Source organism: Protopterus annectens, chromosome 7.part0 (assembly GCF_019279795.1).
Source record: "Protopterus annectens isolate FY-2018-M chromosome 7.part0, PAN1.0, whole genome shotgun sequence".
Taxonomy (NCBI): Eukaryota; Metazoa; Chordata; order Ceratodontiformes; family Protopteridae; genus Protopterus; species Protopterus annectens.
In genome coordinates, this window is record NC_056739.1 from 1,323,649,424 (window position 1) to 1,323,662,553 (window position 13,130).

At 43.1% G+C, this 13,130-nt stretch overlaps 1 protein-coding gene across 4 annotated transcripts in view; it reads left to right on the forward strand.

Annotated features, from left to right (window-relative positions):
- ARNT2 (aryl hydrocarbon receptor nuclear translocator 2) overlaps positions 1 to 13,130 on the forward strand; it is a 2,296,360-nt gene that overhangs the window by 1,678,578 nt on the left and 604,652 nt on the right. The window lies entirely within an intron of this gene.

Here is a 13,130-nt window from a genome sequence, read left to right on the forward strand (position 1 = left end):
TCTGCTGTTATTGTAGTAAAGTTAGTAAATGTCCAGTGAACACTGAACTTGAACATAACTGCGGATCTTATTAGGTATTCTCACCACTTTTATAATGATATTAGTAGTTAATTTCAGTGATGCACAATGTATGAAACTCTAGTCAGACTTCTGAAGTTAGTATTTTCATCTTGTAGACCCAGTAGTTGCATGTCATGGATGATGATATGTTTACCAAGGTATTGGCAGTTGTACAGCCTGTCATTTTGGGGAGAGTTGACAGAGCCCCACACAATGATTTTATATATTTTTTCTGTCATTCACCCAAGTATGGTCAAATGGGGTGTCACTAGTCATGTACTGCTGTGTCTGCATAGTGATCCCTAGTTATATTCGGTGATTAGAAATCACTGACCATAAACATAATGTCCTAGATTAGTCAGTAAATACAGCATGTGCCTTGAAAGGTCAGCCTACCAGAATTTCTGTAGCTATTTGTGTAGATAAGAATGGACTTGTCATACTGAAGGTGCGTAAATAGTGTCTAAGTATCATGTACAGAAAGTAATTGTGGGAGCAGCTGCTCTATATGATTTAAGTTTTGTGTGTGTGGGTGGACATGTGGGTCAGTAGGTAGGAATAAATCTCTGAATTAATGCCCATTTCCATTCTTACCTGGCTGTTACTATTTCAGACATCTACAAGTATGTTGCTAGTTTTAATACAGTCACAGAGCAGTAAAATATTAACAGGTTGCATACCAAATATATTAATGTGCCTCATGCTTTAAATAGAGGATACTGTGCAGAAAATGCTGTACTGATGAATGGTGCAATAGCGATCTACAAATTAAAGCTGCTGTAATATAAAACTGAAGTCGTTAACCATCACTCTGAAAAAGGTGCTGCTAAAATTGTTTTTTTAAGTTGTAGCGGCTGGTGTCCAGGCAGGTTTGCCCGTGGGTGTTGCTGCATATGTGATTTGTGAGTTCAGTAGTATCTGAGCACCATCCTCAACATATTATAGGTTCATAGGTAGGTACTAGGCTGTTGGCCCTAGGGCCTATATAAGCCTAGCCAAAAAGGTATCCTGGCTCTTGCCACCCAAGAAAGTTATTTTCCTGTGCCCCTGTCAAGCAGAGCCACAGAAGTGATCCCCGGGGTGAATTTCCTATCTCCCATCCAGTCATCGAGATTTTTCTTGAAGAGTGCTAATGAGGAGCTTTGTTTGATATAGATAGGTAGTTTGTTCCAGAGTATGGGAAGTCTGTGGGACAGGAATCTATCCCTCCAGCATGTTCTGTTTTTTTGTGGTGACAAGATTTAGATCCCTAGAGCATGTAGCTTGGAGGGACTGGGATTTCTTTAAGTGGAGCATGTCCAAAAGCTCTGGGTTTGACATAGCTTTGTATGTTAGGCAGAGATCGCTTCTGAGTAGGCAGTATGCGATGGAGTAAAGCTGGAGTTTTTTGAGACGGTCTGCGTAGGGCATCTGTTTGATGCTAGTAATCTTCTTTGTGAGGTATTTCTGCGGCCTTTTCAGTTGTTGTAGATGTCTTGTGAGTTACATGCCAAAAGGGGCACTGTATTTTATAATGGGTCTAAAGATCCATTTATAGGTCTTATAGGTATTTATAGGGGATGGTAGGCTGGCGTAATGGTTAAGGTGCTTACCTTAGAAATACAAGGTGCAGGGTTTGATTCTCACATGGGATAATTGGCTAGGCTTAAAATGGCCGACAAGGACAGTTAGCCTAGTACTAATCTATGAATCTATGAGTGATGAGTAAAAGGGAGCAATGACCTTTTTTCCTGGATGAGAAACCTTTTGTGATGATGTGTGCCATGTAGAAGGATTTCCTGACTACTGTGGTTATGTGATTATCAAAGGAGAGACTACTGTCCACCTGTGTCCCAAGGTCTCTTATCACACTTTCGGTGTTAAGTAGACTACCACCTATGTGGTAGTTCATGGATACAGATTTTTTACCAAAAGGGATGACAGTGCACTTTTTGACATTGAGCTTGAGGCCATGGCTTTGACACCAGGCATCTGTCCCAGGCATCTGTCTCAGTGAGGCCCTTTTGTAGGATGTCCACATGGTTAGGAGTTTCGATTATGGCTCCTAGTTTGCAGTCATCTGTGTTGGCCTGTACTTCAGAAAAGTAGATACCAAACAGGAGAGGACCCAGGACTGAACCCTGTGGTACTCAACTTGTCACTGGTCTGAAGTCGGATTTGGAGTCTGCTACTTTCACATTGTGGGTTCTGTCAGTGAGCCAGTTGGCAACCCATCTTGTGACATAGAGATTTATACCTAGTTTAGTGAGTTTATCTATAATTTCAGAGTGGGGATGGTGCAGAAAGCCTTGGCAAGATCTCGATAGGCTGTGTGAACCACCTTACCCTCATCTACGGCTTTGGTGACCGCTTCAAAGAAGTCTATCAGGTTTAGGAGACATGATCTGCATTTTACAAACCAGAACTGGGTGGGGTCCAGAGTTTGGCGATTACCAATGTCATTGTTTATAAGTTCCATGATGATACGTTCCATAGCCTTGTAGACCATGCTCATCAGGCTAATGGGGCAGTAGTTCCTGGGTCCGTGGTGGCTCCCCCTTTGTGGAGTTGGATAACCGTCGCTGTGCGCCATTCAGTGGGCACAAAGCCTGAGGTGAAGCTATGGCTGAACATAGTATTTGGGTGGGGTGCCAGTTCGTTCTGTAGTTCGTGTAGAACGCAGCCCGGGATGTTGTCAGGTCCCATGGATGCTGTGTTCTTGGCTTTGGAGAGTGTGTTTTTTACCTGTGCAGCCGAGATTACAGGAACTTTGCATTCTTCTGGTATAGAGATGGGCCCTTTAGGGGGTGAGAGGAGGGTAAAGTTACCACTGAACCTACCTTGGGTGGCGAAAGCCAGGGTGCATTTTTGGCTAGGCTTATATAGGCCCTAGAGCTAATAGCCTAGTACCCTCCTATGAACCTATGCCAGGATGTTGGCATTATCAGTTGGTTCTGTATATTTAGTGCCATTGTGCTGTAACTCAGAGCAGATCTGAGTGTTGCCATTGAGATTCTTGACATAGCTATAGAATGCTTTGTGGTTGTCTTTAGAATCGGTGGCAATTTTGTTTTCGTAACTAGCTTTGGAGGATTTTTATGAGGGATCCCAGCTTCTTACTGAGGCTGACCAGGGAGTTCCTCCAATTATGGGATTTTACTCTTTTTTGCAACAGTTTTTCTTCTGTTGTAAAGTTTGTTTATGGCAGGGGACCACCAGATTGGCTTCCTTTTTTTTGGAGGATAACATCTTGGTTCTGTTAGTGATTGCACGATCCATACACTCATGTAAGTGCTTATAAAGTGCATTTCTGTAGGATTCAGCAGTCGTACTTCTATTGTCCATTTGCTGTGGCGACCCCTAACGGGAGCAGCCGAAAGAAGAAGATGGGTGTCGTGAAGTTTGCCACTTCTGTCTTAAGAAGCGTGAAGTTGGCTTTGGAGAAATTTTTTACGGTGGTTTCCCTAATGGGGGGTGGGGGCAGGATGTGGATGTCTAGGATGATTAGCTTGTGGTCGGATCTGACCAATGAGGAATTGATCCCTGGTGTGGAACACCGCTTGCCCATGTTGGTAATGACCAGGTCTAGGATATTGCTGCCACTGGTGGGGGTGTGGATAAGTTGATCCAAGGCGTTGGAATTTATGAATTCCACAAAACATTGAAAGAAAGAGTTGGTACATGAGTAGATGTTCTTCATCTCACATTGCTGCAGTCCTTACACTTGGGTAGTCCGCTGTCCTCGGTCGGCCCGAATATCAAAGTATAAGGCTGACGTCGGTCAAGGCGCATTAGACTGGCATCAGGACGTCAGGGTACAAATGCGCATGACCGACGTCATATCCTCAGTCTTTTTTGCCGCATGGTCCGATGCAGAAGCAGCGTTGCAAGTGCCGTTCGGCGTTCTGAAATTTTTCGAGTTCGGAGTTTCAGACCGAGTCAAAGTTGGCTAAGTACCCCGTTGGGGAATATTTTACTTTTTTCTTGCCTCAGTGGTTTACCGGATGTCAGAAAAAGTGAATAACTGTATTTCTTGTGGGAAACAGATACCGCATAGAGATTATCATACCTTGTGTATTCCTTGTTTAGGGCCTGAGCACGACGTTGTTGGGTGTCGCTTTTGTGCTAGATTCAATAAGCGCACTATTAAGAGAAGGTTAGATTGTGCCAGGTTAGTCTTTGGGAAGCGGTGCAATTACACTATGCCGTCAGATGCTCCGGCGTCCGCTTCTTCAAAGAAGCGCAAGGATAAAGCAGCTAAGCCCAGGGTAGACGAGTCGTCCGCACGGGCCGGTTCTTTAGAGGTATCGGTGGAGCCGGTGGTTCCACCGGAGGTTTCTCTGGAGGCCCAGGGGGAGACCTTGTTATTGCAGGATGTGGCCTCTCAGGAGGCAAGTCAGGCTGAAGGGGCTTCTCAGGTTACTGTACTCCCCTCCCTTCCTAGGGTGGTTAGGCCTTCTGTTTCCAAGGCTTCTCCCAGAGGCAGGCCAGGTTTAGCTTCAGTTGGTGTCACTCCTAGTTCTTCAGGATCTGTGCCCAAGAAGCATATGCTTAAAATGGCAGAGGATTTGATTACCTTAATTAGAGGTTCTTTGCCCCCTCCTGATAAGAGGCCTAGGGTGGAGCCTGAGTTAGGGACTTTTGAGCAGGCTTCAGATGTTTCAGAGTCTTCGGCTGAAGACTTGCAGGAGTATTCTCCTTATTCTGATTCTGATGTGGATGATTCTACTCCTTCTGCTTCTCCTCCTGAGGATTCTTCTTTTTCAGAGACCCTCCATTCCATGAGGGAGCATTTTAAGTGGGAAGGTCAGGATTTCTCTGATTCCAGGAAAAGGCTTAGGGAATTTCTGTTTTTACCCCAGCATAGGCCTTTGGCTATACCTCCTGTTCTGGATGTTGTGGAGGATGTGTTTGCAGAGGCTTCTCTTAATCCTGATTCCTTGCCTCCTGCTCCTGTTAAGCCGGATAGGTATTATAGGGTGCCTGAAGCTCATAAGTTTCTTTTTAAGAGTCCTAGGGCGGACCCAGAAACTGTTAGTCAGGGGCCTAAGGGTGTTAAGGCTTCTGTTGTTAAAAATCCGGTTCCTCCAGATAAAGAGGCTAGGGCTTTGGATAGATGGGGAAAGAAAGTTTATACGTCTTCCACCCTGGCTATGAGGGCTCTAAATTGCCAGTTTCACATGTTGAAATACCAAAACTCTCTACTGTCTCAATTGAAGTCTAAGGTAGATGCTCTGGCGGAAGGTATTGACTGTAAAGAGTTACAGGATTTGGTACATGTCTCTGAACAAGTGGGTAAGCATTCTTTGCAATGTGGTTTTGATGCTGTACAGGCCTCGTCTAGGGTGGCTGCCACAGGGTCAGTTCTTCGCAGGCACGCCTGGCTGAGGGATCAGAATTTATCTGACCATGTTAAGACAAGGATTTTGGATGCTCCTTTACAATCTGATGTGTTATTTGGTTCTCCTGTTGAGGCAGTCTTAAAGAAAATGGAAGACAAGGCTAAGTCTATGCAGACTGTTAAAGATTTTTTGCAGGTTCAGCCTCCGAAGTTTAGCAGAAATTGGCCTACTAAGGGGTGGACGTATCCTTCTTATGATTCCCAGTCTAGGGGCAGGTCTAGACGGGGTAGGGGCAGAGCTCAGGGCTCTTTCAGGCCTAGAACAGGGAGTTCACCTGCACAGTCTTCGGGTGAGGGCAGGGGTCAGTCCTTTCGTAAACAGACCCAATGACCTACCTTTTCAGCTGCCAGAATCTTCTCGACTGGCAGCACCTTTGGGAGGAAGGTTGGCACTTTTCAAAGAAAATTGGAGTTTAATTACCCAAGACAGATGGGTATTGGATATCATACACCAAGGTTACAGATTTTATTTCCATACCTTGCCTCCTTTCAAAGGCATGCCAGACGTTCCTCCTCAGCAAAGAATAGAGGCTCACAAACAGATTTCTCTGCTGCTCCAAATAGGAGCCATTCAGCGGTCCCTCTGTCAGAAGTGGGCCTAGGATTTTATTCTCGCCTGTTCCTAGTACCAAAGAAGGGGAACACGTGGAGACCAATTTTGGATTTATCTATCCTCAACACTTATCTGGACATTCCCAAGTTCAAAATGTTGACGTTACAACAGCTTTTACCTCTGCTGGGCAAAGATCATTGGATGGTGACTCTGGATCTCAAGGAGGCTTACCTTCATGTTCCTATCAGGCTAAGTTGCAGGAAGTATCTACGTTTCGGCTGGGACTTCTCATTATCAGTTCTCTGCATTGCCCTTTGGCTTATCTACTGCACCCAGAGTATTCACGAAGGTTCTGGCTCCAGTGATAGCTTTCTTCAGACTAAGAGGAATACAGATCTATCCTTATTTGGACGATTGTCTGATTCTGGCTCAAGGAAAGAAGAACTTCTTCATCATCTACACTATGTGATAGCAGTGCTAAGATGCCTGGGGTATTCTGTGAACGAAATAAAGTCCAGTCTAGTACCCTCTCAGGACATGTGCTTTCTGGGTGTGAGACTGAATACAGCATCCCTGATGGCCTTTTTGACCCCGGACAAACAAAAGAATCTTTCTCTTTACTTCCATCAATTGTCTCATCAGTCCAGGCTGACTGCAAGGACAGTCCTTCAAGCCTTGGGGTTCATGGCATCTTGTATTCTGGTGCTTCCCAATGCCAAACTGCATATGAGGAAGCTACAATGGTATCTCAAAAATGTATGGACACAGCACTGCCAAGGTTTGGACACTGTCATTCAGATACTACCTTGCATTCAAAAGGAATTTTTGTGGTGGGCTCAGGAATGTCACCTAAACAAGGGACTCTCCGTGACCCGGCCAGAGGCAAGTCAGATTCTAACGACAGATGCCTCAGACAAAGCTTGGGGAGCTCATCTAAATGGAAAGTGGATACAAGACACGTGGCCTGCCAGACTTCTACATCTACATATCAACCTGAAGGAGATGTTATCAGTCCAATTTGCATTAATAGCTTTCAAGGATTTACTTCTTCCAGGGCAGGTGTTGATTCTAACAGACAACACAACTGTCATGTGGTACATCAACAAGCAAGGGGGAACACATTCTTATCCTCTGTGCAGACAAGCAATGATTTTGTGGGAGACTGCTCTCAGTTTACAGCTAAATCTTCAGGCAAGGTTTCTGCCGGAGCACAGAACTCCTTAGCAGATGTGTTGAGCAGACAAATTATGGATCCCCACGAGTGGAAATTGGATCCTCATGTATTTCAGAAATTGACAGTGTCATGGGGAACTCCAGACATAGATCTGTTCGCTTCTCCACTAAACTACCAGCTGCCAAAGTTTTGCACAAAAGTTTTCATCCCACAGCTTGGAAAGTGGATGCTCTTTCATTCAATTGGAGCAATCTTCATGTGTATGCCTTTCCACCTCTGCCTCTCCTCCCAAAGGTACTTCTGAAGGTCAGACAGGACAAGCCAAAGATGATTTTAATAGCTCCAGATTGGCCTCGACAGCATTGGTACCCACTACTGAGAAGTCTGGTATGGGAGCCTCCATGGCCTTTACCTTCAATTCCACACCTGCTGACTCAGGAGAACAGTCATTTACTCAATGTCAAACTTCACTCTCTTCACCTGACAGCCTGGCATATTCTGTTTTAAACCCTGGAGGGTTGCAGCTTCCACAGCAAGTTTTGAATGTTATTTTGGAAGCCAGAAGGCCTAGTACAAGGAAAGTGTACGCAGATAAATGGAAGAGATTTTTTATTTTGGAGTGCAGCAAAAGCATTTGATGTTTCTAAGCCTAATTTAAGTGTGGCTCTTCAATATCTTACTGAGTTACTGGACAAAGGTTTGTCCTTCTCTTCTATTAAGATTCATGCTGCAGCAATTTCTGCTCACTATGATTGTGAACCACCATTGTTTTCTCATCCTTTGTTTAAGCAATTCCTTAGAGGGGCAAAGAATATAAGACCCCCACGAAGAGCTCCTACTCCTGCTTGGGATCTCAATTTTGTGTTGGAGAAACTCACTCTACAACCTTTTGAGCCTGCAGCTACTGCTGAGTTGAAATATTTATCATGGAAGACTGCTTTTTTGTTAGCCATTACCTCTGCGAGAAGGGTTTCTGAATTACAGGCCCTTATGGCAGTTGAGCCTTTCTTAATTTTCCATAAGGATAGGGTATCTTTGCGTACTAATCCTTCCTTTATGCCTAAAGTGGTTTCTAGTGTGTCTTTAAACCAAACTATTCATTTGCCTACCTTTTATGCAAACCCCCAAAATAAAGGGGAAAAGATTTTGCACACTTTGGATATACACAGGCAGTTGCGATATTATTTGAGCAGAACTAAAGGGTTCAGGAAGTCTCAGCAGTTATTTGTTTCTTTTGCTTTGAATTCTCAGGGCAAGCCTGTGTCAAAACAAACTATTTCTAAGTGGATTGGGTTTTGCATTGCTTTCTGTTATTCCCATCATGGCAAGGAGGTTCCAGCTGGGATTAGGCCTCATTCCACTAGGGCTACTGCCACTTCAACAGCTTTTTTAAGGGGGGTGGCAACTAAAGATATCTTGGAGGCAGCTACTTGGAGTTCTGTGCATACTTTCTCTAAGCATTATCACCTTCCACTTTACTCTAAATCTAGGGCTGGTTTTGCCACTGCTATTTTACAGGGCATTTTGGCAGCTCCTGCTTCTTTATAGTTGTGCCATCCTCCCTTACCTCTGCTTTAGGATTCTACCCAAGTGTAAGGACTGCAGCAATGTGAGATGAAGAACATAGTACAGTTTTGTACCTACCATAAATGTAGATGTTCGAAGATCCACATTGCTGCAGTCCAATTTACCCTCCCTCCTTCCCCTCTATAGTTAGAGGCGGTTGTGTGGGTTGGATTGTAAATATTGTGTATATTGTACATATTATTAGTGCTAGGGTGGTTGGTTGTTGGTTTTGTTGTCTTTGGGTTTTGACCTTTCTTGTTAGGGTCTTCTGACATCTGGGGCAAGAAAAGACTGAGGATATGACGTCGGTCATGCGCATTTGTACCCTGACGTCCTGATGTCAGTCTAATGCGCCTTGACCGACGTCAGCCTTATACTTTGATATTCGGGCTGACCAAGGACAGCGGACTACCCAAGTGTAAGGACTGCAGCAATGTGGATCTTCGAACATCTACATTTATGGTAGGTACAAAACTGTACTTTTTCCCAGTTAATGGTGGGGTAGTTGAAATCACCCATTATTAGGGTGTAAAGATTGTACCCTAATATTTTCCAGTGTATCAAAAAATGAGGAGTGGGAATCCTGGGGCATGGTGGGGGATCTGTAGCAAGCTGCAGTTTGGATTGCGGTTTTGCCCAGAGTTAGTTGCATTTGGATAATCTCGGATGCATTCTGCTGAGCAACTAGCCTGGAGGTGTGGATATCCTTAATGAATATGGACACACCTCCACCTTTAGTGTTTCGGTCCAGGTTAGGTGGCCGAAAGGTGTGGTATGAATTACAGCCTGGTAATGCAGGGCTGCTCTCTGGAGCCTTGAACCAGGTCTCTGTCACTGCACAGATGTCGATGCTCTCCATTTTGAGGAGTGCCTCGAGTAAGTGCATTTTGAGGTTTAGACTTCTAGCATTGAGTAGCATTACCTTCAGATTTTTCTTGCGTGTACCTGTTACGGTGGTGAAGTTGTCATTTGAACCTTGCCTAAAAAAGGCACTATAGGGGTGGCAAGAGCCATAGCCAGTATCTGGAATCACAAGGGCGACAGGTGCAAGACATCTCTGGCAAAGCATCATGGTCTGTCAGTCATGTTTTCCCAGGCAGACAGATACTGGATCCACTTAGAATGACACCAGAAGCTTAGCCAATTGTTGAAGTCAGTCATTTTGTCCTTGTACTGTGGTATAATTCTGGGTGATGGCAAAATACTACTCAGGGCTAGGGTCATACCTTCCTGGGCTGCAAGATCGGACAACTTCTCCATGTCTCTTTTCATGTAGTGCAGGGAGGTACATCTCAGGTCATTCACACCAACACTAACGGTGACAGAGTCATATTTATACTTGTGGAGTGACCTGAGTGCTTGTGTTGTGATGGATCGTGGCACCTGACAGGCAGCTGACAGTAACTTTCTCCTTGTTTAGCCTGGTGAGTGGGACATCAGTGTGCCTGACTATAGAGTCACCTCTTACTAGAGTGTTGGGCACGTTGTTATGCCTTATGCGCTGTGGTTGGGTGGCACACTGAGTTTGTGGGCTATGTGTCATTTGGGTTGTGTTGGGGAGGTGGAGGTTGCTTGCGTTTCTGCTTTGGAGGTCCTTGTTGCTTGGGCGGATTTTTATTGAGAACCTCTGTGAATGTAGGTGTGTGTTTTGTGTTTCTATGTGTATGTTTTGGTGGTGTAGGTTTGGAGGGACTGTGTGATGAGTGTGTGGTGTGGTGCAGGTGTTTACCTTCTCCTCTTGACTGTCTAGTCCAGTCTTGGGTGAAGAGAGCTTTATTTCCAGTTTGGCTATATAAGTGCATCTCTCACAGGTTGTAGTGTTGGGTGGTAGGAAGAGAGAGTTGTCTGTGTACATGAGACAATTGCTGCATTGCCCCAAGATGCCCAGATTCATCAGGTAGACAGGAGAAAACACAGGGAGCTGACCCTTAGACATGCCTGGATAGGTGCTCATTTATTAAGTATTAAAAACTGCTTTCATCTAGACAAGTGAGGAAAGTTGAGTGCTGTAGTAATTTGTAGCTTATTTAGTGCTTACAACTAGTTCTGAACAAGTGCTGAGCTCAAAGATTATAAATTAAATGTAATCCGTGTGTGTTTTGGTTCAGTTTTGTTCCAGTTTTAGCTGCTTAAGGCCTGATCTTTATTGATGACACAGTGGTTTGCCATTTTTCACTGATTTATTTTCTTGCATTTTCTGTTGGTCTTGAGCTTTATCAGAATATTTCTACAGTACACTGCTTGTTTCACTGCGTGCTGTAGCTGTCATATCTTGGACATAGTTTGGGGTTTTGTCCTGTTTGACCATAGAGCTTTGGTAAGCATGCTGCCTTATGTATTTATCTAGATTATTTATTTTGTTTACTGTGTTTGCCTGTTTGAGCAAGATTATGTATCTGAAGTAGAGGCTTAGGAAGAAAGGCTCCAGTTGTACAGAAGTTACCAAACCAAAAGATGTGACAGCGGACCTTTAAGCACTCATAACATTGTTTTGTAGGCATTCTATTTATTTTACATTTTTTAAGCCTTGTAGCATTTGCTATGCTTGCATTACTCGTAGTCTTTAATAAGCAGTTATTTTAACATATCTGTACATAGTTGCAATTTATTGTATTGTGTCATATTACTCTGAATGTTTGAATTCAATATTCCAGTTTTATGTAACAAAATAAGATGTTGTAATGTTCTGTAACATCTCACTAAAAGCTCATGTTCTTGGTCATAAGATTGATTGGGTCTATATTATGTGATCGAAGAATCTCCTCTTCGAACAAATAATATTCGACACATATACAGCGAACGCTGTAAACTGCGAACGGCCACGTCCTCAATTGTTTTCCTCTGGGAAAAAATTCACATGGCCATAAAAATAAAAACAAACTTTAGAAACACTAATGAAGTGGGGGGCTTTGCCCCCCACACCCCCCTAACTAAATACACCAACTCCGAGAACGCTCTACATTGAAGAAAAGGACAATTCCCGATAACGGCCAACTTGAGTTTTTTCCCCAAGGAGGACATGGCTGTTCGTGGTTTACATCGTTCACTGTATATATGTCAAGTATTATGTGTTCGAAGAAGAGATTCTTCGATCACATAATATTGACCCGGTTGATTACTATTGTCCTTCAAGTAGCGATACATCGGCATGCTGGTGGTGATGAATTCAGTAACTTTTAAGATATATGAAAGTCAATGCAAACCTTACCATATTTTTTTGTAGGGGGTGGGTAGGATCTAGCTTAATCATTGTAGATAAAGCATTAAGAATGCTTCAGCAAGTTAACAAAACAAGGTGGAGGGATAGATTTGCCATGCAATGCCTTCCCATCCTCTGGAACAAACTTCTACTGCATGTCAAGCAGTATGATATGTTGTAGCCCTTTGGAAGAGGACTAGGTAACAGGGTGGGTGTGCACATATTCACCCTTGGCCAAACTGACCTGTCCCTCCTTTTAAAAGCTGGTAAAGCATAAGCATGGGTACTGGCAAGAGGTAAATAGCCACTAAGCCCATTTGCCTTGTATATCCTATGATCCTCTGATGATACATAGTCGTATGTCTTTGTCATATCTGAACTGATCCATTTATGGTTAATAATTAAAGTTGAAAGGGTGAATAGTGAATAATTTAGCATCTTAACTCATGAACACCTATGTGGTGTGGGGTTGTGTGGGATGTTGCACCTCTAGCAGCCAGCACACATCTTGGCATTCCACAGAATTTTCTGAAAAATTAGCTTAAAAGCATAAGACAGACAAATGTAAATATTTTGTGAAGAGTAAAAGCTATTAAAACTGTACAAATAACAATGTTATCAGTAAGAAATATTCCTTAAACTGATAATAGTAAGTTCATTCATTGTCTTTTCCACTAATACTGTAGTATGTTGTAATGCACGCAAACCCCAAATTATATTTTTGCAATTTTTTTCATATTTTGAAAACTCGACAACCTAGACATATATTGTTAGAACATTTTTGTTAACTAGACATAAGACTTCACATGACAACAAGAAATTCCACTAGAAGTGCTTGTTTATTGAGATATTTACAGAAATATAAAATCATATAGTTAGCGAAACGATTATGGATATGTCGAAAAATGTGCAACTTACAGTGCAGACGTCAAAGACAGTTTTCTTCAAAGATATTTAAGGTTTCACTTAATGTCATGCAACAGTTTGTAAGTCACTCAGATTTTTGAGAATTATGTACATGTGGAAGTATTACTTACTTTCATAATTACTAGAAAACGGCTAGCAATATTTCCACAATAGTGTGCAGTGAGCTGTCCTGTTTCCTACAATGGTGTTTCACTCCATACAACTCTATAACATGTAGGTCTCAGTTATGAAAGTGTAAACATAGATTTGAAAATATGATTAGTAAGTCACA